The following is an 18,632-nucleotide window of genomic DNA, read 5'->3' on the forward strand; positions in this document are numbered from 1 at the left end:
CATGTGAAATGAAAGTAGCTCGGGCACTGCCGGATTTGGACAAAATTGTAGGCTAATTTGATTGTAAAGGGCAAACGGACGAGACTCATTACTACGCAATGAGCTGACGAGATTTAGCCGAATTCCTTCTCTAAGACCCTCTAATTTGCGATTTACCGCTTTGTTAAGCTTTCGTTTCCTCGAGAAATCGCTTAGGAAGTTCGAAATTCGATTCCGGTTCCATTTTATCGTATCCCAGCTAATAATAGCTTTACATTCGTTATTTCCTTCTTCTTATTTTTTTTTATTTTTCTGGGAACATTTATCGATTTTTGTTGTCGTGAGCGGTTCTGTGCGGAAGGTATGACGCAGATTACTCCGGAGACGGTAACTCATTAAAAACAATTATTTCGACTGTTTTATCATAATTTACGTAAACGGTCGCGACACGAGGTCTTCCCAGGAGGTCACCCATCCACCTCTGCCATCGCGCCAGAACAAACTTATTCAGGTTATGATTGGGCGAGAGCAGTGCCGCGTGTTGTCATCGCGCCCGCTCCACACGTACTCGAGGGATATAAGAATAAACATCCCACTCAATGTCGGGTGCGATCATACCAGCACTAATGCACCGGATCCCATCAGAACTCCGAATTAAGCGTGCTTGGGCGAGAGCAGTACTAGGATGGGTGACCCCTGGGAAGTCCTGTGTTGCACACTTTCGTTTTTATTTTTGATTACTTGTTGACAGACGATTTCGGCTCAAATCATCTGAATCTCGATCGGGACCAGATAAGACATGTGAAATGAAAGTAGCTCGGGCACTGCCGGATTTGGACAAAATTGTAGGCTAATTTGATTGTAAACGGGCAAACGGACGAGACTCATTACTACGCAATGAGCTGACGAGATTTTAGCCGAATTCCTTCTATAAGACCCTCTAATTTGCGATTACCTTCTGTAAGCTTTGTTTCTCGAGAAATCGCTTAGGAAGTTCGAAATTCGATTCCGGTTCCATTTATGTATCCAGGCATAATAATAGCTTTACATTCGTTATTTCCTTTCTTATTTTTTTTTCTATTTTCTGGAAACATTTATCGATTTTTTGTCGTGAGCCGGTTCTGTGCGGAAGGGTATGACGCAGATTACTCCGGAGACGGTTAACTCATTAAAAACAAATTATTTCGACTGTTTTATCCATAATTTACGTAAACGGTCGCGACACGAGGTCTTCCAGGGAGGTCACCCATCCTACCTCTGCCATCGCGCCAGAACGCTTAACTTCATGGTTATGATTGGGCGAGAGCAGTGCCGCGTGTTGTCCATCGCCGCCGCTCCACACGTACTCGAGGGATAAAGAATAAACATCCCACTCAATGTCGGGTGCGATCATACCAGCACTAATGCACCGGATCCCATCAGAAACTCCGAAGTTAAGGTGCTTGGGCGAGAGCAGTACTAGGATGGGTGACCCCCTGGGAAGTCCTCGTGTTGCACCCTTTTTCGTGTTTTTCTATTTTTGATTACTTGTTGACAGACGATTTTCGGCTCAAATCATCGAATCTCGATCGGGACCAGATAAGACATGTGAAATGAAAGTAGGGGCACTGCCGGATTGGACAAAATTGTAGGCTAATTTGATTGTAAACGGGCAAACGGACGAGATCATTACTACGCAATGAGCTGACGAGATTTTAGCCGAATTCCTTCTCTAAGACCCTAATTGCGATTTAACGCTTCTGTTAAGCTTTCGTTCCTCGAGAAATCCGCTTAGGAAGTTCGAAATTCGATTCGGTTCCATTTTATCGTATCCAGGCATAATAATAGCTTTACATTCGTTATTTTCCTTCTTCTTATTTTTTTTTTATTTCTGGGAACATTTATCGATTTTTGTTGTCGGTGAGCCGGTTCTGTGCGGAAGGGTATGACGCAGATTACTCCGGAGACGGTTAACTCATTAAAAACAATTATTTCGACTGTTTTATCCATAATTTACGTAAACGTCGCGACACGAGGTCTTCCCAGGGAGGTCACCCATCCTAGCTCTGCCATCGCGCCAGAACGCTTAACTTCGGGTTATGATTGGGCGAGAGAGTGCCGCGTGTTGTCCATCGCCGCCCGCTCCACACGTACTCGAAGGATATAAGGATAAACATCCCACTCAATGTCGGGTGCGATCATACCAGCACTAATGTACCGGATCCCATCAGAACTCCGAAGTTAAGCGTGCTTGGGCGAGAGTAGTAGTAGAATGGGTGACCCCTCGGAAGTCCTCGTGTTTTTCTATTTTTGATTACTTGTTGACAGACGATTTTCTGCTCAAATCAACTGAATCTCGATCGGGACCAGATAAGACATGTGAAATGAAAGTAGCTCGGGCACTGCCGGATTTGGACAAAATTGTAGGCTAATTTGATTGTAAACGGGCAAACGGACGAGATCATTACGCAATGAGCTGACGAGATTTTAGCCGAATTCCTTCTCTAAGACCCTCTAATTTGCGATTTACCGCTTCTGTTAAGCTTTCGTTTCCTCGAGAAATCCGCTTAGGAAGTTCGAAATTCGATTCCGGTTCCATTTTATCGTATCCCAGGCATAATAATAGCTTTACATTCGTTATTTCCTTCTTCTTATTTTTTTTCTATTTTCTGGGAACATTTATATTTTTGTTGTCGTGAGCCGGTTCTGTGGGAAGGGTATGACGCAGATTACTCCGGAGACGGTAACTCATTAAAAAAATTATTTCGACTGTTTTATCCATAATTTACGTAACGGTCGCGACACGAGGTCTTCCCAGGAGGTCACCCATCCTAGCTCTGCCATCGCGCCAGAACGCTTAACTTCATGGTATGATTGGGCGAGAGCAGTGCCGCGTGTTGTCCATCGCCGCCCGCTCCACACGTACTCGAGGGATATAAGAATAAACATCCACTCAATGTCGGGTGCGATCATACCAGCACTAATGCACCGGATCCCATCAGAACTCCGAAGTTAAGCGTGCTTGGGCGAAGCAGTACTAGGATGGTGAACCCCCTGGAAGGTTCCTCGTGTTTGCACCCCTTTTCGTGTTTTTTCTATTTTTTGATTACTTGTTGACAGACGATTTTCGGCTCAAATCATCTGAATCTCGATCGGGACCAGATAAGACATGTGAAATGAAAGTAGCTCGGGCACTGCGGATTGGACAAAATTGTAGGCTAATTTGATTGTAAACGGGCAAACGGACGAGATCATTACTACGCAATGAGCTGACGAGATTTAGCCGAATTCCTTCTCTAAGACCCTCTAATTTGCGATTTACCGCTTTGTTAAGCTTTCGTTTTCCTCGAGGAAATCCGCTTAGAAGTTCGAAATCGATTCGGTTCCAATTTTATCGTATCCAGGCATAATAATAGCTTTACATTCGTTATTTCCTTCTTCTTATTTTTTTTTCTATTTTCTGGGAACATTTATCGATTTTTGTTGTCGTGAGCGGTTCTGTGCGGAAGGGTATGACGCAGATTACTCCGGAGACGGTTAACTCATTAAAACAATTATTTCGACTGTTTTATCCATAATTTAAGTAAACAGTCGCGACACGAGGTCTTCCCAGGGAGGTCACCCATCCTAGCTCTGCCATCGCGCCAGAACGCTTAACTTCATGGTTATGATTGGGCGAGGAGCAGTGCCGCGTGTTTGTCCATCGCCGCCCGCTCCACACGTACTCGAGAGATATAAGAATAAACATCCACTCAATGTCAGGTGCGATTCATACTAGCACTAATGCACCGGATCCATCAGAACTCCGAAGTTAAGCGTGCTTGGGCGAGAGCAGTACTAGGATGGGTGACCCCTTGGGAAGTCCTCGTGTTGCCACCCCTTTTTCGTGTTTTCTATTTTGATTACTTGTTGACAGCCGATTTCGGCTCAAATCATCTGAATCTCGATCGGGACCAGATACGACATGTGAAATGAAAGTAGCTCGGGCACTATGCCGGAATTTGGACAAAATTGTAGGCTATTTGATTGTAAACGGGCAAACGGACGAGACTCATTCTACGCAATGAGCTGACGAGATTTTTAGCCGAATTCTTCTATAAGACCCCTCTAATTGCGATTACCGCTTCTGTTAAGCTTTCGTTTCCTCGAGAAATCCGCTTAGGAAGTTCGAAATTCGATTCTGGTTCCATTTTATCGTATCTCCAGGCATAATAATAGCTTTACATTCGTTATTTCCTTCTCTTATTTTTTTTTTCTATTTTCTGGGAACATTTATCGATTTTTGTGTGTCGTGAGCCGGTTCTGTGCGGAAGGGTATGACGCAGATTACTCCGGAGACGGTTAACTCATTAAAAAAATTATTTCGACTGTTTTATCCATAATTTACGTAAACGGTCGCGACACGAGGTCTTCCCAGGAGGTCACCCATCCTACCTCTGCCATCGCGCCAGAACGCTTAACTTCATGGTTATGATTGGGCGAGAGCAGTTGCCGCGTGTTGTCATCGCCGCCCGCTCCACACGTACTCGAGGGATATAAGAATAAACATCCCACTCAATGTCCAGTGCGATCATACCAGCACTAATGCACCGGATCCCATCAGAACTTCCGAAGTTAAGCGTGCTTGGTGCGAGAGGCATACTAGGATGGGTGACCCCCTGGGAAGTCCTCGTGTTGCACCCCTTTTCGTGTTTTTTCTATTTTTTGATTACTTGTTGACAGACGATTTTCGGCTCAAATCATCTGAATCTCGATCGAGACCAGATAAGACATGTGAAATGAAAGTAGCTCGGGCACTGTAGGAATTTGGACAAAATTGTAGGCTAATTTGATTGTAAACGGGCAAACGGACGAGACTATTACTACGCACTGAGCTGACGAGATTTTAGCCGAATTCCTTCTCTAAGACCCCTCTAATTTGCGATTTACCGCTTCTGTTAAGCTTTCGTTTCCTCGAGAAATCCGCCTTAGGAAGTTCGAAATTCGATTCGGTTCCATTTTATCGTATCCCAAGCCTATAATAGCTTTACATTCGTTATTTCCTTCTTCTTATTTTTTTTTCTATTTTCTGGGAACATTTATCGATTTTTGTTGTCGTGAGCCGGTTCTGTGCGGAAGGGTATGACGCAGATTACTGCGGAGACGGTTAACTCATTAAAAACAATTATTTCGACTGTTTTATCCGTAATTTACGTAAACGGTCGCGACACGAGGTCTTCCCAGGAGGTCACCCATCCTACCTCTGCCATCGCGCCAGAACGCTTAACTTCATGGTTATGATTGGGCGAGAGCAGTGCCGCGTGTTGTCCATCGCCGCCCGCTCCACACGTACTCGAGGGATATAAGAATAAACATCCCACTCAATGTCGGGTGCGATCATACCAGCACTAATGCACCGGATCCCATCAGAACTCCGAAGTAAGCGTGCTTGGGCGAAGAGCAGTACTAGGATGGGTGACCCCCTGGGAAGTCCTCGTGTTGCACCCCCTTTTCGTGTTTTTCTATTTTTGATTACTTGTTGACAGACGATTTTCGGCTCAAATCATCTGAATCTCGATCGGGACCAGACTAAGACATGTGAAATGAAAGTAGTCGGGCACTGCCGGATTTGGACAAAATTGTAGGCTAATTTGATGTAAACGAGGCAAACGGACGAGACTCATTACTACGCCAATGAGCTGACGAGATTTTAGCCGAATTCCTTCTCTAAGCCCTCTAATTTGCGATTTACCGCTTCTATTAAGCTTTCGTTTCCTCGAGAAATCCGCTTAGGAAGTTCGAAATTCGATTCCGGTTCCATTTTATCGTATCCCAGGCATAATAATAGCTTTACATTCGTTATTCCTTCTTTATTTTTTTTTCTATTTTCTGGAACATTATCGATTTTTTGTGTCGTGAGCCGGTTCTGTGCGGAAGGGTATGACGCAGATTACTCCGGAGACGGTAACTCATTAAAACAATTTATTTCGACGTTTATCCATAATTTACGTAAACGGTCGCGACACGAGGTCTTCCAGGGAGGTCACCCATCCTACCTCTGCCATCGCGCCAGAACGCTTAACTTCATGGTTATGATTGGGCGGAGAGCAGTGCCGCGTGTTGTCCATCGCCGCCGCTCCACACGTACTCGAGGGATATAAGACTAAACATCCCACTCAATGTCGGGTGCGATCATACCAGCACTAATGCACCGGATCCCATCAGAACTCCGAAGTTAAGCATGCTTGGGCGAGAGCAGTACTAGGATGGGTGACCCCCTGGGAAGTCCTCGTGTATGCACCCCTTTTCGTGTTTTTCTATTTCTGATTACTTGTTGACAGACGATTTTCGGCTCAAATCATCTGAATCTCGATCGGGACTAGATAAGACATGTGAAATGAAAGTAGCTCGGGCACTGCCGGATTTGGACAAAATTGTAGGCTAATTTGATTGTAAACGGGCAACGGACGAGACTCATTATACGCAATGAGCTGACGAGATTTTAGCCGAATTCCTTCTCTAAGACCCTCTAATTTGCCGATTACCGCTTCTGTTAAGCTTTCGTTTCCTCGAGAAATCCGCTCTAGGAAGTTCGAAATTCGTATTCGGTTCCATTTTATCGTATCCAGGCATAATAAAGCTTTACATTCGTATTTCCTTCTTCTTATTTTTTTTCTATTTTCTGGGAACATTTCGATTTTTTGTTGTCGTGAGCCGGTTCTGTGCGGAAGGGTATGACGCAGATTACTCCGGAGACGGTTAACTCATTAAAAACAATTATTTCGACTGTTTTATCCATAATTTACGTAAACGGTCGCGACACGAGGTCTTCCCAGGGAGGTCACCCATCCTACTCTGCCATCGCGCCAGAACGCTTAACTTCATGGTTATGATTGGGCGAGAGCAGTGCCGCGTGTTGTCCATCGCCGCCGCTCCACACGTACTCGAGGGATATAAGAAAAACATCCCACTCAATGTCGGGTGCGATCTACCGCACTAATGCACGGATCCCATCAGAACTCCGAAGTTAAGCGTGCTTGGGCGAGAGCAGTACTAGGATGGGACCCCTGGAAGTCCTCGTGTTGCACCCTTTTCGTGTTTTTCTATTTTTGATTACTTGTTGACAGACGATTTTCGGCTCAAATCATCTGAAATCTCGATCGGGACCAGATAAGACATGTGAAATGAAAGTAGCTCGGGCACTGCCGGATTTGGACAAAATTGTAGGCTAATTTGATTGTAAACGGGCAAACGGACGAGACTCATTACTACGCAATGAGCTGACGAGATTTTAGCCGATTCCTTCTCTAAGACCCTCTAATTTGCGATTTACCGCTTCTGTTAAGCTTTCGTTTCTCGAGAAATCCTCTAGGAAGTTCGAAATTCGATTCGGTTCCATTTTATCGTATCTACCAGGCATAATAATAGCTTTACATTCGTTATTTCCTTCTTCTTATTTTTTTTCTATTTTCTGGGAACATTTATCGATTTTTTGTTGTCGTGAGCGGTTCTGTGCGGAAGGGTATGACGCAGATTACTCCGGAGACGGTTCAACTCATTAAAACAATTATTTCGATGTTTTATCCATAATTTACGTAAACGGTCGCGATACGAGGTCTTCCCAGGGAGGTCACCCATCCTAGCTCTGCCATCGCGCCAGAACGCTTAACTTCATGGTTTATGATTGGGCGAGAGCAGTGCCGCGTGTTGTCCATCGCCGCCCGCTCCCACACGTACTCGAGGGAGATAAGAATAAACATCCCACTCAATGTCGGGTGCGATCATACCAGCTACTAAGCACCGGATCCCATCAGAACTCCGAAGTTAAGCGTGCTTGGGCGAGAGCAGTACTAGGATGGGTGACCCCATGGGAAGTCCTCGGTGTTGCACCCTTTTTCGTGTTTTTTCTATTTGCTGATTACTTTGTTGAAAGACGATTTTCGGCTCAAATCATCTAATCTCGATCGGGACCTAGACAAGACAAGTGAAATGAAAGGCTCGGGCACTGCCGGATTTGGACAAAATTGTAGGCTAATTTGATTGTAAACGGGCAAACGGACGAGACTCATTACGCAATGAGCTGACGAGATTTTAGCCTGAATTCCTTTCTCTAAGACCCTCTAATTTGCGACTTCACCGCTTATGTTAAGCTATTCGTTTCCTCGAAAAATCCTCTTAGGGAAGTTCGAAATTCGATTCGGTTCCCTTTTTATCGTATCCTAAGCAATAATAATAGCTTACATTCGTTATTTCCTTCTTCTTATTTTTTTTTATTTTCTGCGAAAATTTATCGATTTTTGTTGTCGTGAGCCGGTTCTGTGCGGAAGGGTATGACGCAGATTACTCCGGAGACGGTGTCAATCATTAAAAAAATTATTTCGACTGTTTTATCCTATAATTTACGTAAACGGTCGCGACACGAGGTCTTCCCAGGGAGGTCACCCATCCTAGCTCTGCCATCGCGCCAGAACGCTTAACTTCATGGTTATGATTGGCCGAGAGCAGTGCAGCGTGTGTCCATCGCCGCTCCGCTCCACACGTACTCGAGGGATATAAGAATAAACATCCCACTTCAATGTCCGGGTGCGATCATACCAGCACTAATGCACCGGATCCATCAGAATTCCGAAGTTAAGCGTGCTTGGGCGCGACCGCAGTACTAGGCTGGGGACCCCCTGGGAAGTCCTCGTGTTGCACCCCTTTTCGTGTTTTTCTATTTTTGATTACTTGTTGACAGACGATTTTCGTCTCAAATCATCTGAAATCTGATCGGGACCAGATAAGACCTGTGAAATGAAAGTAGCTCGGGCACTGCCGGAATTTGGACAAAATTGTAGGCTAATTTGATTGTAACCGGGCAAACGGACGCGAGACTCATTACTAGCAATGAGCTGACGAGATTTAGCCGAATTCCTTCTCTAAGACCCTCTAATTTGCGATTTACCGCTTTTGTTAAGCTTTCGTTTTCTCTGAGAAATCCTCTTAGGAAGTTCGAAATTCGATTCGGTTCCATTTTATCTTATCCTAGGCATAATACTAGCTTTACATTCGTTATTTCCTTCTTCTTATTTTTTTTTTATTTTCTGGAACAATTATCGATTTTTGTTGTCGTGAGCGGTTCTGTGCGGAAGGGTATGACGACAGATTACTCCGGAGACGGTTAACTCATGTAAAAATCAATTATTTCGACTGTTTTATCCATAATTACGTAAACGGTCGCGACACGAGGTCTTCCCAGGGAGGTCACCCATCCTAGCTCTGCCATCGCGCCAGAACGCTTAACTCATGGTTATGATTGGGCGAGAGCAGTGCCGCCGTGTTGTCCATCGCCGCCCGCTCCACACGTACTCGAGGGATATAAGAATAAACATCCCACTCAATGTCGGGTGCGATCATACCAGCACTAATGCACCGGATCCCATCAGAACTCCGAAGTTAAGCGTGCTTGGGCGAAGAGCAGTACTAGGATGGGTGACCCCCTGGGAAGTCCTCGTGTTGCACCCCTTTTCGTGTTTTTCTATTTCTGATTACTTGTTGACAGACGAGTTTCGGCTCAAATCATCTGAATCTCGATCGGGACCAGATAAGACATGTGAATGAAAGTAGCTCGGGCACTGCCGGATTTGGACAAAATTCTAGGCTAATTTGATTGTAACGGGCAAACGGACGAGACTCATTACTACGCAATGAGCTGACGAGATTTTAGCCGAATTCCTTCTCTAAGACCCTCTAATTGCGATTTACCGCTCTTGTTAAGCTTTCGTTTTCTCGAGAAATCCTCTTAGAAGTCGAAATTCGATTCCGGTTCCATTTTATCGTATCCGAGGCAATAATAGCTTTACATTCGTTATTTCCTTCTTCTTATTTTTTTTCTATTTTCTGGGAACATTTATCGATTTTTGTTGTCGTGAGCCGGTTCTGTGCGGAAGGGTATGACGCAGATTACTCCGGAGACGGTTAACTCATTAAAACAATTATTTCGAATGTTTATCCATAATTACGTAAACGGGTCGCGATACGAGGTCTTCCCAGGGAGGTCACCATCCTAGCTATGCCATCGCGCTAGAACGCTTTAACTTCATGGTTATGATTGGGCGAGAGCAGTGCCGCGTGTTGTCCATCGCCGCCCGCTCCACACGTACTCGAGGGATATAAGAATAAACATCCCACTCAATGTCGGGTGCGATCATACCAACACTAATGCACCGGATCCCATCAGAACTCCGAAGTTAAGCGTGCTTGGCGAAGAGCAGTACTAGGATGGGGACCCCCTGGGAAGTCCTCGTGTTGCACCCCTTTTTCGTGTTTTTCTATTTTGATTACTTGTTGAAAGACGATTTTCGGCTCACATCATCTGAATCTCGATCGGGACTAGACAAGACAAGTGAAATGAAAGTAGCTCGGGCACTACCGGATTTGGACAAAATTGTAGGCTAATTTGATTGTAAACGGGCAAACGGACGAGACTCATTACTACGCAATGAGCTGACGAGATTTATAGCCGAATTCCTTTCTCTAAGACCCTCTAATTTGCGATTTAACGCTTCTGTTAAGCTTTCGTTTCCTCGAGAAAATCCTCTTAGGAAGGTTCGAAATTCGATTCTGGTTCCATTTTATCGTATCCCAACAATAATAATAGCTTACATTCGGTTATTTTCCTTCTTCTTATTTTTTTTTCTATTTTCTGGGAACATTTATCGATTTTTGTTGTCGTGAGCCGGTTCTGTGCGGAAGGGTATGACGCAGATTACTCCGGAGACGGTTAACTCATTAAAAACAATTATTTCGACTGTTTTATCCATAATTTACGTAAACGGTCGCGACACGAGGTCTTCCCAGGGAGGTCACCCATCCTAGCTCTGCCATCGCGCCAGAACGCTTAACTTCATGGTTATGATTGGGCGAGAGCAGTGCCGCGTGTTGTCCATCGCCGCCCGCTCCACACGTACTCGAGGGATATAAGAATAAACATCCCACTCAATGTCGGGTGCGATCATACCAGCACTAATGCACCGGATCCCATCAGAACTCCGAAGTTAAGCGTGCTTGGGGAGCAGTACTAGGATGGGTGACCCCTGGGAAGTCCTTGTGTTGTACCCGTTTCGGGTTTTTCTATTTTTGATTACTTGTTGACAGACGATTTTCGGCTCAAATCATCTGAATCTCGATCGGGACCAGATAAGACATGTGAAATGAAAGTAGCTCGGGCACTGCCGGATTTGGACAAAATTGTAGGCTAATTTGATTGTAAACGGGCAAACGGACGAAACTCATTACTACGCAATGAGCTGACGAGAATTTTAGCCGAATTCCTTCTCTAAGACCCTCTAATTTGCGATTTACCGCTTCTGTTAAGCTTTCGTTTCCTCGAGAAATCCGCTTAGGAAGTTCGAAATTCGATTCCGGTTCCATTTATCGTATCCCAGGCATAATAATAGCTTTACATTCGTTATTTCCTTCTTCTTATTTTTTTTTCTATTTTCTGGGACATTTATCGATTTTGTTGTCGTGAGCCGGTTCTGTGCGGAAGGGTTGACGCAGATTACTCCCGGAGACGGTTAACTCAATTAAAACAATTATTTCGACTGTTTATCCATAATTTACGTAAACGGTCGCGACACGAGGTCTTCCCAGGGAGGTCACCATCCTAGCTCTGCCCATCGCGCCAGAACGCTTAACTTCATGGTTATGATTGGGCGAGAGCAGTGCCGCGTGTTGTCCATCGCCGCCCGCTCCACACGTACTCGAGGGATATAGAATAAACATCCAACTCAATGTCTGGGTGCGATCATACCAGCATAATGCACCGGATCCCCTCAGAACTCGAAGTTAAGCGTGCTTGGGCGAAGGCAGTACTAGGATGGGTGACCCCTGGGAAGTCCTCGTGTTGCACCCTTTTTCGTGTTTTTCTATTTTTGATTACTTGTTGACAGACGATTTTCGGCTCAACTCATCTGATCTCGATCGGGACCAGATAAGACATGTGAAATGAAGTAGCTCGGGCACTGCCGGATTTGGACAAAATTGTAGGCTAATTTGATTGTAAACGGGCAAACGGACGAGACTCATTACTACGCAATGAGCTGACGAGATTTTAGCCGAATTCCTTCTTCTAAGACCCTCTAATTTGCGATTTACCGCTTCTGTTAAGCTTTCAGTTTCCTCGAGAAATCCGCTTAGGAAGTTCGAAATTCGATTCCGGTTCCATTTTATCGTATCCCAGGCATAATAATAGCTTTACATTCGTTATTTCCTTCTTCTTATTTTTTTTATTTTCTGGGAACATTTATCGATTTTTGTTGTCGTGAGCCGGTTCTGTGCGGAAGGGTATGACGCAGATTACTCCGGAGACGGTTAACTCATTAAAAACAATTATTTCGACTGTTTTATCCATAATTTACGTAAACGGTCGCGACACGAGGTCTTCCCAGGGAGGTCACCCATCCTACTCTGCCATCGCGCCAGAACGCTTAACTTCATGGTTATGATTGGGCGAGAGCAGTGCCGCGTGTTGTCCATCGCCGCCCGCTCCACACGTACTCGAGGGATATAAGAATAAACATCCCACTCAATGTCGGGTGCGATACCAGCACTAATGCACCGGATCCCATCAGAACTCCGAAGTTAAGCGTGCTTGGGCGAGAGCAGTACTAGGATGGTGACCCCCTGGGAAGTCCTCGTGTTGCACCCTTTTCGTGTTTTTCTATTTTTGATTACTTGTTGACAGACGATTTTCGGCTCAAATCATCTGAATCTCGATCGGGACCAGATAAGACATGTGAAATGAAAGTAGCTCGGGCACTGCCGGATTTGGACAAAATTGTAGGCTAATTTGATTGTAAACGGGCAAACGGACGAGACTCATTACTACGCAATGAGCTGACGAGATTTTAGCCGAATTCCTTCTCTAAGACCCTCTAATTTGCGATTTACCGCTTCTGTTAAGCTTTCGTTTCCTCGAGAAATCCGCTTAGGAAGTTCGAAATTCGATTCCGGTTCCATTTTATCGTATCCCAGGCATAATAATAGCTTTACATTCGTTATTTCCTTCTTCTTATTTTTTTTCTATTTTCTGGGAACATTTATCGATTTTTGTTGTCGTGAGCCGGTTCTGTGCGGAAGGGTATGACGGAGATTACTCCGGAGACGGATAACTCATTAAAAATTTTATTTCGACTATTTTATCCATAATTTACGTAAACAGTCGCGACACGAGATCTTCCCAGGGAGGTCACCCATCCTAGCTCTGCCATCGCGCCAGAACGCTTAACTTCATGGTTATGATTGGGCGAGAGCAGTGCCGCGTGTTGTCCATCGCCGCCCGCTCCACACGTACTCGAGGGATATAAGAATAAACATCCCACTCAATGTCGGGTGCGATCATACCAGCACTAATGCACCGGATCCCATCAGAACTCCGAAGTTAAGCGTGCTTGGGAGAGCAGTACTAGGATGGGTGACCCCTGGGAAGTCCTCGTGTTGCACCCTTTTCGTGTTTTTCTATTTTTGATTACTTGTTGACAGACGATTTTCGGCTCAAATCATCTGAATCTCGATCGGGACCAGATAAGACATGTGAAATGAAAGTAGCTCGGGCACTGCCGGATTTGGACAAAATTGTAGGCTAATTTGATTGTAAACGGGCAAACGGACGAGACTCATTACTACGCAATGAGCTGACGAGATTTTAGCCGAATTCCTTCTCTAAGACCCTCTAATTTGCGATTTACCGCTTCTGTTAAGCTTTCGTTTCCTCGAGAAATCCGCTTAGGAAGTTCGAAATTCGATTCCGGTTCCATTTTATCGTATCCCAGGCATAATAATAGCTTTACATTCGTTATTTCCTTCTTCTTATTTTTTTTATTTTCTGGGAACATTTATCGATTTTTGTTGTCGTGAGCCGGTTCTGTGCGGAAGGGTATGACGCAGATTACTCCGGAGACGGTTAACTCATTAAAAACAATTATTTCGACTGTTTTATCCATAATTTACGTAAACGGTCGCGACACGAGGTCTTCCCAGGGAGGTCACCCATCCTACTCTGCCATCGCGCCAGAACGCTTAACTTCATGGTTATGATTGGGCGAGAGCAGTGCCGCGTGTTGTCCATCGCCGCCCGTCCACACGTACTCGAGGGATATAAGAATAAACATCCCACTCAATGTCGGGTGCGATCATACGCACTAATGCACCGGATCCCATCAGAACTCCGAAGTTAAGCGTGCTTGGGCGAGAGCAGTACTAGGATGGGTGACCCCCTGGGAAGTCCTCGTGTTGCACCCTTTTCGTGTTTTTCTATTTTGATTACTTGTTGACAGACGATTTTCGGCTCAAATCATCTGAATCTCGATCGGGACCAGATAAGACATGTGAAATGAAAGTAGCTCGGGCACTGCCGGATTTGGACAAAATTGTAGGCTAATTTGATTGTAAACGGGCAAACGGACGAGACTCATTACTACGCAATGAGCTGACGAGATTTTAGCCGAATTCCTTCTCTAAGACCCTCTAATTTGCGATTTACGCTTCTGTTAAGCTTTCGTTTCCTCAAGAAATAAGCTAAGGAAGTTCGAAATTCGATTCCGGTTCCATTTTATCGTATCCCAGGCATAATAATAGCTTTACATTCGTTATTTCCTTCTTCTTATTTTTTTTTATTTTCTGGGAACATTTATCGATTTTTGTTGTCGTGAGCCGGTTCTGTGCGGAAGGGTATGACGCAGATTACTCCGGAGACGGTTAACTCATTAAAAACAATTATTTCGACTGTTTTATCCATAATTTACGTAAACGGTCGCGACACGAGGTCTTCCCAGGGAGGTCACCCATCCTACCTCTGCCATCGCGCCAGAACGCTTAACTTCATGGTTATGATTGGGCGAGAGCAGTGCCGCGTGTTGTCCATCGCCGCCCGCTCCACACGTACTCGAGGGATATAAGAATAAACATCCCACTCAATGTCGGGTGCGATCATACCAGCACTAATGCACCGGATCCCATCAGAACTCCGAAGTTAAGCGTGCTTGGGCGAGAGCAGTACTAGGATGGATGACCCCTGGGAAGTCCTCGTGTTGCACCCCTTTTCGTGTTTTTCTATTTTTGATTACTTGTTGACAGACGATTTTCGGCTCAAATCATCTGAATCTCGATCGGGACCAGATAAGACATGTGAAATGAAAGTAGCTCGGGCACTGCCGGATTTGGACAAAATTGTAGGCTAATTTGATTGTAAACGGGCAAACGGACGAGACTCATTACTACGCAATGAGCTGACGAGATTTTAGCCGAATTCCTTCTCTAAGACCCTCTAATTTGCGATTTACCGCTTCTGTTAAGCTTTCGTTTCCTCGAGAAATCCGCTTAGGAAGTTCGAAATTCGATTCCGGTTCCATTTTATCGTATCCCAGGCATAATAATAGCTTTACATTCGTTATTTCCTTCTTATTTTTTTCTATTTTCTGGGAACATTTATCGATTTTTGTTGTCGTGAGCCGGTTCTGTGCGGAAGGGTATGACGCAGATTACTCCGGAGACGGTTAACTCATTAAAAACAATTATTTCGACTGTTTTATCCATAATTTACGTAAACGTCGCGACACGAGGTCTTCCCAGGGAGTCACCCATCCTAGCTCTGCCATCGCGCCAGAACGCTTAACTTCATGGTTATGATTGGGCGAGAGCAGTGCCGCGTGTTGTCCATCGCCGCCCGCTCCACACGTACTCGAGGGATATAAGAATAAACATCCCACTCAATGTCGGGTGCGATCATACCAGCACTAATGTACCGGATCCCATCAGAACTCCGAAGTTAAGCGTGCTTGGGCGAGAGCAGTACTAGGATGGGTGACCCCTGGGAAGTCCTCGTGTTGCACCCTTTTCGTGTTTTTCTATTTTTGATTACTTGTTGACAGACGATTTTCGGCTCAAATCATCTGAATCTCGATCGGGACCAGATAAGACATGTGAAATGAAAGTAGCTCGGGCACTGCCGGATTTGGACAAAATTGTAGGCTAATTTGATTGTAAACGGCAAACGGACGAGACTCATTACTACGCAATGAGCTGACGAGATTTTAGCCGAATTCCTTCTCTAAGACCCTCTAATTTGCGATTTACCGCTTCTGTTAAGCTTTCGTTCCTCGAGAAATCCGCTTAGGAAGTTCGAAATTCGATTCCGGTTCCATTTTATCGTATCCCAGAATAATAATAGCTTTACATTCGTTATTTCCTTCTTCTTATTTTTTTTTTTATTTTGGGAACATTTATCGATTTTTGTTGTCGTGAGCCGGTTCTGTGCGGAAGGGTATGACGCAGATTACTCCGGAGACGGTTAACTCATTAAAAACAATTATTTCGACTGTTTTATCCATAATTTACGTAAACGGTCGCGACACGAGGTCTTCCCAGGGAGGTCACCCATCCTAGCTCTGCCATCGCGCCAGAACGCTTAACTTCATGGTTATGATTGGGCGAGAGCAGTGCCGCGTGTTGTCCATCGCCGCCCGCTCCACACGTACTCGAGGGATATAAGAATAAACATCCCACTCCATGTCGGGTGCGATCATACCAGCACTAATGCACCGGATCCCATCAGAACTCCGAAGTTAAGCGTGCTTGGGCGAGAGCAGTACTAGGATGGGTGACCCCCTGGGAAGTCCTCGTGTTGCACCCTTTTCGTGTTTTTCTATTTTTGATTACTTGTTGACAGACGATTTTCGGCTCAAATCATCTGAATCTCGATCGGGACCAGATAAGACATGTGAAATGAAAGTAGCTCGGGCACTGCCGGATTTGGACAAAATTGTAGGCTAATTTGATTGTAAACGGGCAAACGGACGAGACTCATTACTACGCAATGAGCTGACGAGATTTTAGCCGAATTCCTTCTCTAAGACCCTAATTTGCGATTTACGCTTCTGTTAAGCTTTCGTTTCCTCGAGAAATCCGCTTAGGAAGTTCGAAATTCGATTCCGGTTCCATTTTATCGTATCCCAGGTATAATAATAGCTTTACATTCGTTATTTCCTTCTTCTTATTTTTTTTCTATTTTCTGGGAACATTTATCGATTTTTGTTGTCGTGAGCCGGTTCTGTGCGGAAGGGTATGACGCAGATTACTCCGGAGACGGTTAACTCATTAAAAACAATTATTTCGACTGTTTTATCATAATTTACGTAAACGATGACACGAGGTCTTCCCAGGGAGGTCACCCATCCTACCTCTGCCATCGCGCCAGAACGCTTAACTTCATGGTTATGATTGGGCGAGAGCAGTGCCGCGTGTTGTCCATCGCCGCCCGCTCCACACGTACTCGAGGGATATAAGAATAAACATCCCATTCAATGTCGGGTGCGATCATACCAGCACTAATGCACCGGATCCCATCAGAACTCCGAAGTTAAGCGTGCTTGGGCGAGCAGTACTAGGATGGGTGACCCCTGGGAAGTCCTCGTGTTGCACCCTTTTCGTGTTTTTCTATTTTTGATTACGTTGACAGACGATTTTCGGCTCAAATCATCTGAATCTCGATCGGACCAGATAAGACATGTGAAATGAAAGTAGCTGGGCACTGCCGGATTTGGACAAAATTGTAGGCTAATTTGATTGTAAACGGGCAACGGACGAGACTCATTACTACGCAATGAGCTGACGAGATTTTAGCCGAATTCCTTCTCTAAGACCCTCTAATTTCGATTTACGCTTCTGTTAAGCTTTCGTTCCTCGAGAAATCCGCTTAGGAAGTTCGAAATTCGATTCCGGTTCCATTTTATCGTATCCAGGCATAATAATAGCTTACCTTCGTTATTTCCTTCTTCTTATTTTTTTTTTTTTTGGGAACATTTATCGATTTTTGTTGTCGTGAGCCGGTTCTGTGCGGAAGGGTATGACGCAGATTACTCGGAGACGGTTAACTCATTAAAACAATTATTTCGACTGTTTTATCCATAATTTACGTAACGGTCGCGACACGAGGTCTTCCCAGGAGGTCACCCATCTACCTCTGCCATCGCGCCAGAACGCTTAACTTTTGGTTATGATTGGGCGAGAGCAGTGCCGCGTGTGTCCATCGCCGCCCGCTCCACACGTACTCGAGGGATATAAGAATAAACATCCCACTCAATGTCGGGTGCGATCATACCAGCACTAATGCACCGGATCCCATCAGAACTCCGAAGTTAAGCGTGCTTGGGCGGAGCAGTACTAGGATGGGACCCCTGGGAAGTCCTCGTGTTGCACCCCTTTTCGTGTTTTTCTATTTTTGATTACTTGTTGACAGACGATTTTCGGCTCAAATCATCTGAATCTCGATCGGACCAGATAAGACATGTGAAATGAAAGTAGCTCGGGCACTGCCGGATTTGGAAAAAATTGTAGGCTAATTTGATTGCAAACGGGAAAACGGACGAGACTCATAACTATGCAATGAGCTGACGAGATTTTAGCCGAATTCCTTCTCTAAGACCTATAATTTGCGATTTACCGCTTCTGTTAAGCTTTCGTTTCCTCGAGAAATCCGCTTAGGAAGTTCGAAATTCGATTCCGGTTCCATTTTATCGTATCCGAGGCATAATAATAGCTTTACATTCGTTATTTCCTTTTCTTATTTTTTTTCTATTTCTGGGAAATTTATCGATTTTTTTGTCGTGAGCGGTTCTGTGCGGAAGGTATGACGCAGATTACTCGGAACGGTTAAT

General features: G+C 44.9%; 18 non-coding genes and 5 pseudogenes across 18 annotated transcripts; all 23 read left to right on the top strand.

Moving 5' to 3' along the window:
- Positions 1 to 583: 583 nt before the first annotated feature.
- Positions 584 to 699, top strand: LOC142536436 (5S ribosomal RNA). The gene has a single exon (XR_012818253.1). It is a non-coding gene; the product is annotated as a 5S ribosomal RNA (ribosomal RNA).
- Positions 700 to 1,360: 661 nt separating this feature from the next.
- Positions 1,361 to 1,479, top strand: LOC142536427 (5S ribosomal RNA). The gene has a single exon (XR_012818244.1). It is a non-coding gene; the product is annotated as a 5S ribosomal RNA (ribosomal RNA).
- Positions 1,480 to 2,148: 669 nt separating this feature from the next.
- Positions 2,149 to 2,266, top strand: LOC142536440 (5S ribosomal RNA; annotated as a pseudogene).
- A 653-nt stretch (positions 2,267 to 2,919) lies between these two features.
- On the top strand, positions 2,920 to 3,039 carry LOC142536439 (5S ribosomal RNA). Its single transcript, XR_012818255.1, has one exon. It is a non-coding gene; the product is annotated as a 5S ribosomal RNA (ribosomal RNA).
- A 680-nt stretch (positions 3,040 to 3,719) lies between these two features.
- LOC142536434 (5S ribosomal RNA) lies at positions 3,720 to 3,837 on the top strand. Its single transcript, XR_012818251.1, has one exon. It is a non-coding gene; the product is annotated as a 5S ribosomal RNA (ribosomal RNA).
- Positions 3,838 to 4,520: 683 nt separating this feature from the next.
- Positions 4,521 to 4,641, top strand: LOC142536441 (5S ribosomal RNA; annotated as a pseudogene).
- Positions 4,642 to 5,326: 685 nt separating this feature from the next.
- LOC142536429 (5S ribosomal RNA) lies at positions 5,327 to 5,445 on the top strand. The gene has a single exon (XR_012818246.1). It is a non-coding gene; the product is annotated as a 5S ribosomal RNA (ribosomal RNA).
- Positions 5,446 to 6,121: 676 nt separating this feature from the next.
- LOC142536447 (5S ribosomal RNA) lies at positions 6,122 to 6,241 on the top strand. Its single transcript, XR_012818258.1, has one exon. It is a non-coding gene; the product is annotated as a 5S ribosomal RNA (ribosomal RNA).
- A 675-nt stretch (positions 6,242 to 6,916) lies between these two features.
- Positions 6,917 to 7,028, top strand: LOC142536444 (5S ribosomal RNA; annotated as a pseudogene).
- A 682-nt stretch (positions 7,029 to 7,710) lies between these two features.
- LOC142536428 (5S ribosomal RNA) lies at positions 7,711 to 7,830 on the top strand. Its single transcript, XR_012818245.1, has one exon. It is a non-coding gene; the product is annotated as a 5S ribosomal RNA (ribosomal RNA).
- Positions 7,831 to 8,518: 688 nt separating this feature from the next.
- Positions 8,519 to 8,637, top strand: LOC142536442 (5S ribosomal RNA; annotated as a pseudogene).
- A 684-nt stretch (positions 8,638 to 9,321) lies between these two features.
- On the top strand, positions 9,322 to 9,441 carry LOC142536435 (5S ribosomal RNA). The gene has a single exon (XR_012818252.1). It is a non-coding gene; the product is annotated as a 5S ribosomal RNA (ribosomal RNA).
- A 674-nt stretch (positions 9,442 to 10,115) lies between these two features.
- Positions 10,116 to 10,233, top strand: LOC142536433 (5S ribosomal RNA). The gene has a single exon (XR_012818250.1). It is a non-coding gene; the product is annotated as a 5S ribosomal RNA (ribosomal RNA).
- A 689-nt stretch (positions 10,234 to 10,922) lies between these two features.
- On the top strand, positions 10,923 to 11,037 carry LOC142536438 (5S ribosomal RNA). Its single transcript, XR_012818254.1, has one exon. It is a non-coding gene; the product is annotated as a 5S ribosomal RNA (ribosomal RNA).
- A 680-nt stretch (positions 11,038 to 11,717) lies between these two features.
- On the top strand, positions 11,718 to 11,833 carry LOC142536443 (5S ribosomal RNA; annotated as a pseudogene).
- Positions 11,834 to 12,513: 680 nt separating this feature from the next.
- Positions 12,514 to 12,628, top strand: LOC142536431 (5S ribosomal RNA). The gene has a single exon (XR_012818248.1). It is a non-coding gene; the product is annotated as a 5S ribosomal RNA (ribosomal RNA).
- A 681-nt stretch (positions 12,629 to 13,309) lies between these two features.
- LOC142536430 (5S ribosomal RNA) lies at positions 13,310 to 13,425 on the top strand. The gene has a single exon (XR_012818247.1). It is a non-coding gene; the product is annotated as a 5S ribosomal RNA (ribosomal RNA).
- A 678-nt stretch (positions 13,426 to 14,103) lies between these two features.
- On the top strand, positions 14,104 to 14,220 carry LOC142536426 (5S ribosomal RNA). Its single transcript, XR_012818243.1, has one exon. It is a non-coding gene; the product is annotated as a 5S ribosomal RNA (ribosomal RNA).
- Positions 14,221 to 14,899: 679 nt separating this feature from the next.
- On the top strand, positions 14,900 to 15,017 carry LOC142536446 (5S ribosomal RNA). Its single transcript, XR_012818257.1, has one exon. It is a non-coding gene; the product is annotated as a 5S ribosomal RNA (ribosomal RNA).
- Positions 15,018 to 15,694: 677 nt separating this feature from the next.
- LOC142536445 (5S ribosomal RNA) lies at positions 15,695 to 15,812 on the top strand. The gene has a single exon (XR_012818256.1). It is a non-coding gene; the product is annotated as a 5S ribosomal RNA (ribosomal RNA).
- Positions 15,813 to 16,490: 678 nt separating this feature from the next.
- Positions 16,491 to 16,609, top strand: LOC142536424 (5S ribosomal RNA). The gene has a single exon (XR_012818241.1). It is a non-coding gene; the product is annotated as a 5S ribosomal RNA (ribosomal RNA).
- Positions 16,610 to 17,284: 675 nt separating this feature from the next.
- Positions 17,285 to 17,400, top strand: LOC142536425 (5S ribosomal RNA). Its single transcript, XR_012818242.1, has one exon. It is a non-coding gene; the product is annotated as a 5S ribosomal RNA (ribosomal RNA).
- A 662-nt stretch (positions 17,401 to 18,062) lies between these two features.
- LOC142536432 (5S ribosomal RNA) lies at positions 18,063 to 18,177 on the top strand. Its single transcript, XR_012818249.1, has one exon. It is a non-coding gene; the product is annotated as a 5S ribosomal RNA (ribosomal RNA).
- Positions 18,178 to 18,632: the final 455 nt, after the last annotated feature.

This window comes from Primulina tabacum, unplaced genomic scaffold, assembly GCF_025594145.1.
Source record: "Primulina tabacum isolate GXHZ01 unplaced genomic scaffold, ASM2559414v2 Contig1326, whole genome shotgun sequence".
NCBI classification, from domain to species: domain Eukaryota; kingdom Viridiplantae; phylum Streptophyta; class Magnoliopsida; order Lamiales; family Gesneriaceae; genus Primulina; species Primulina tabacum.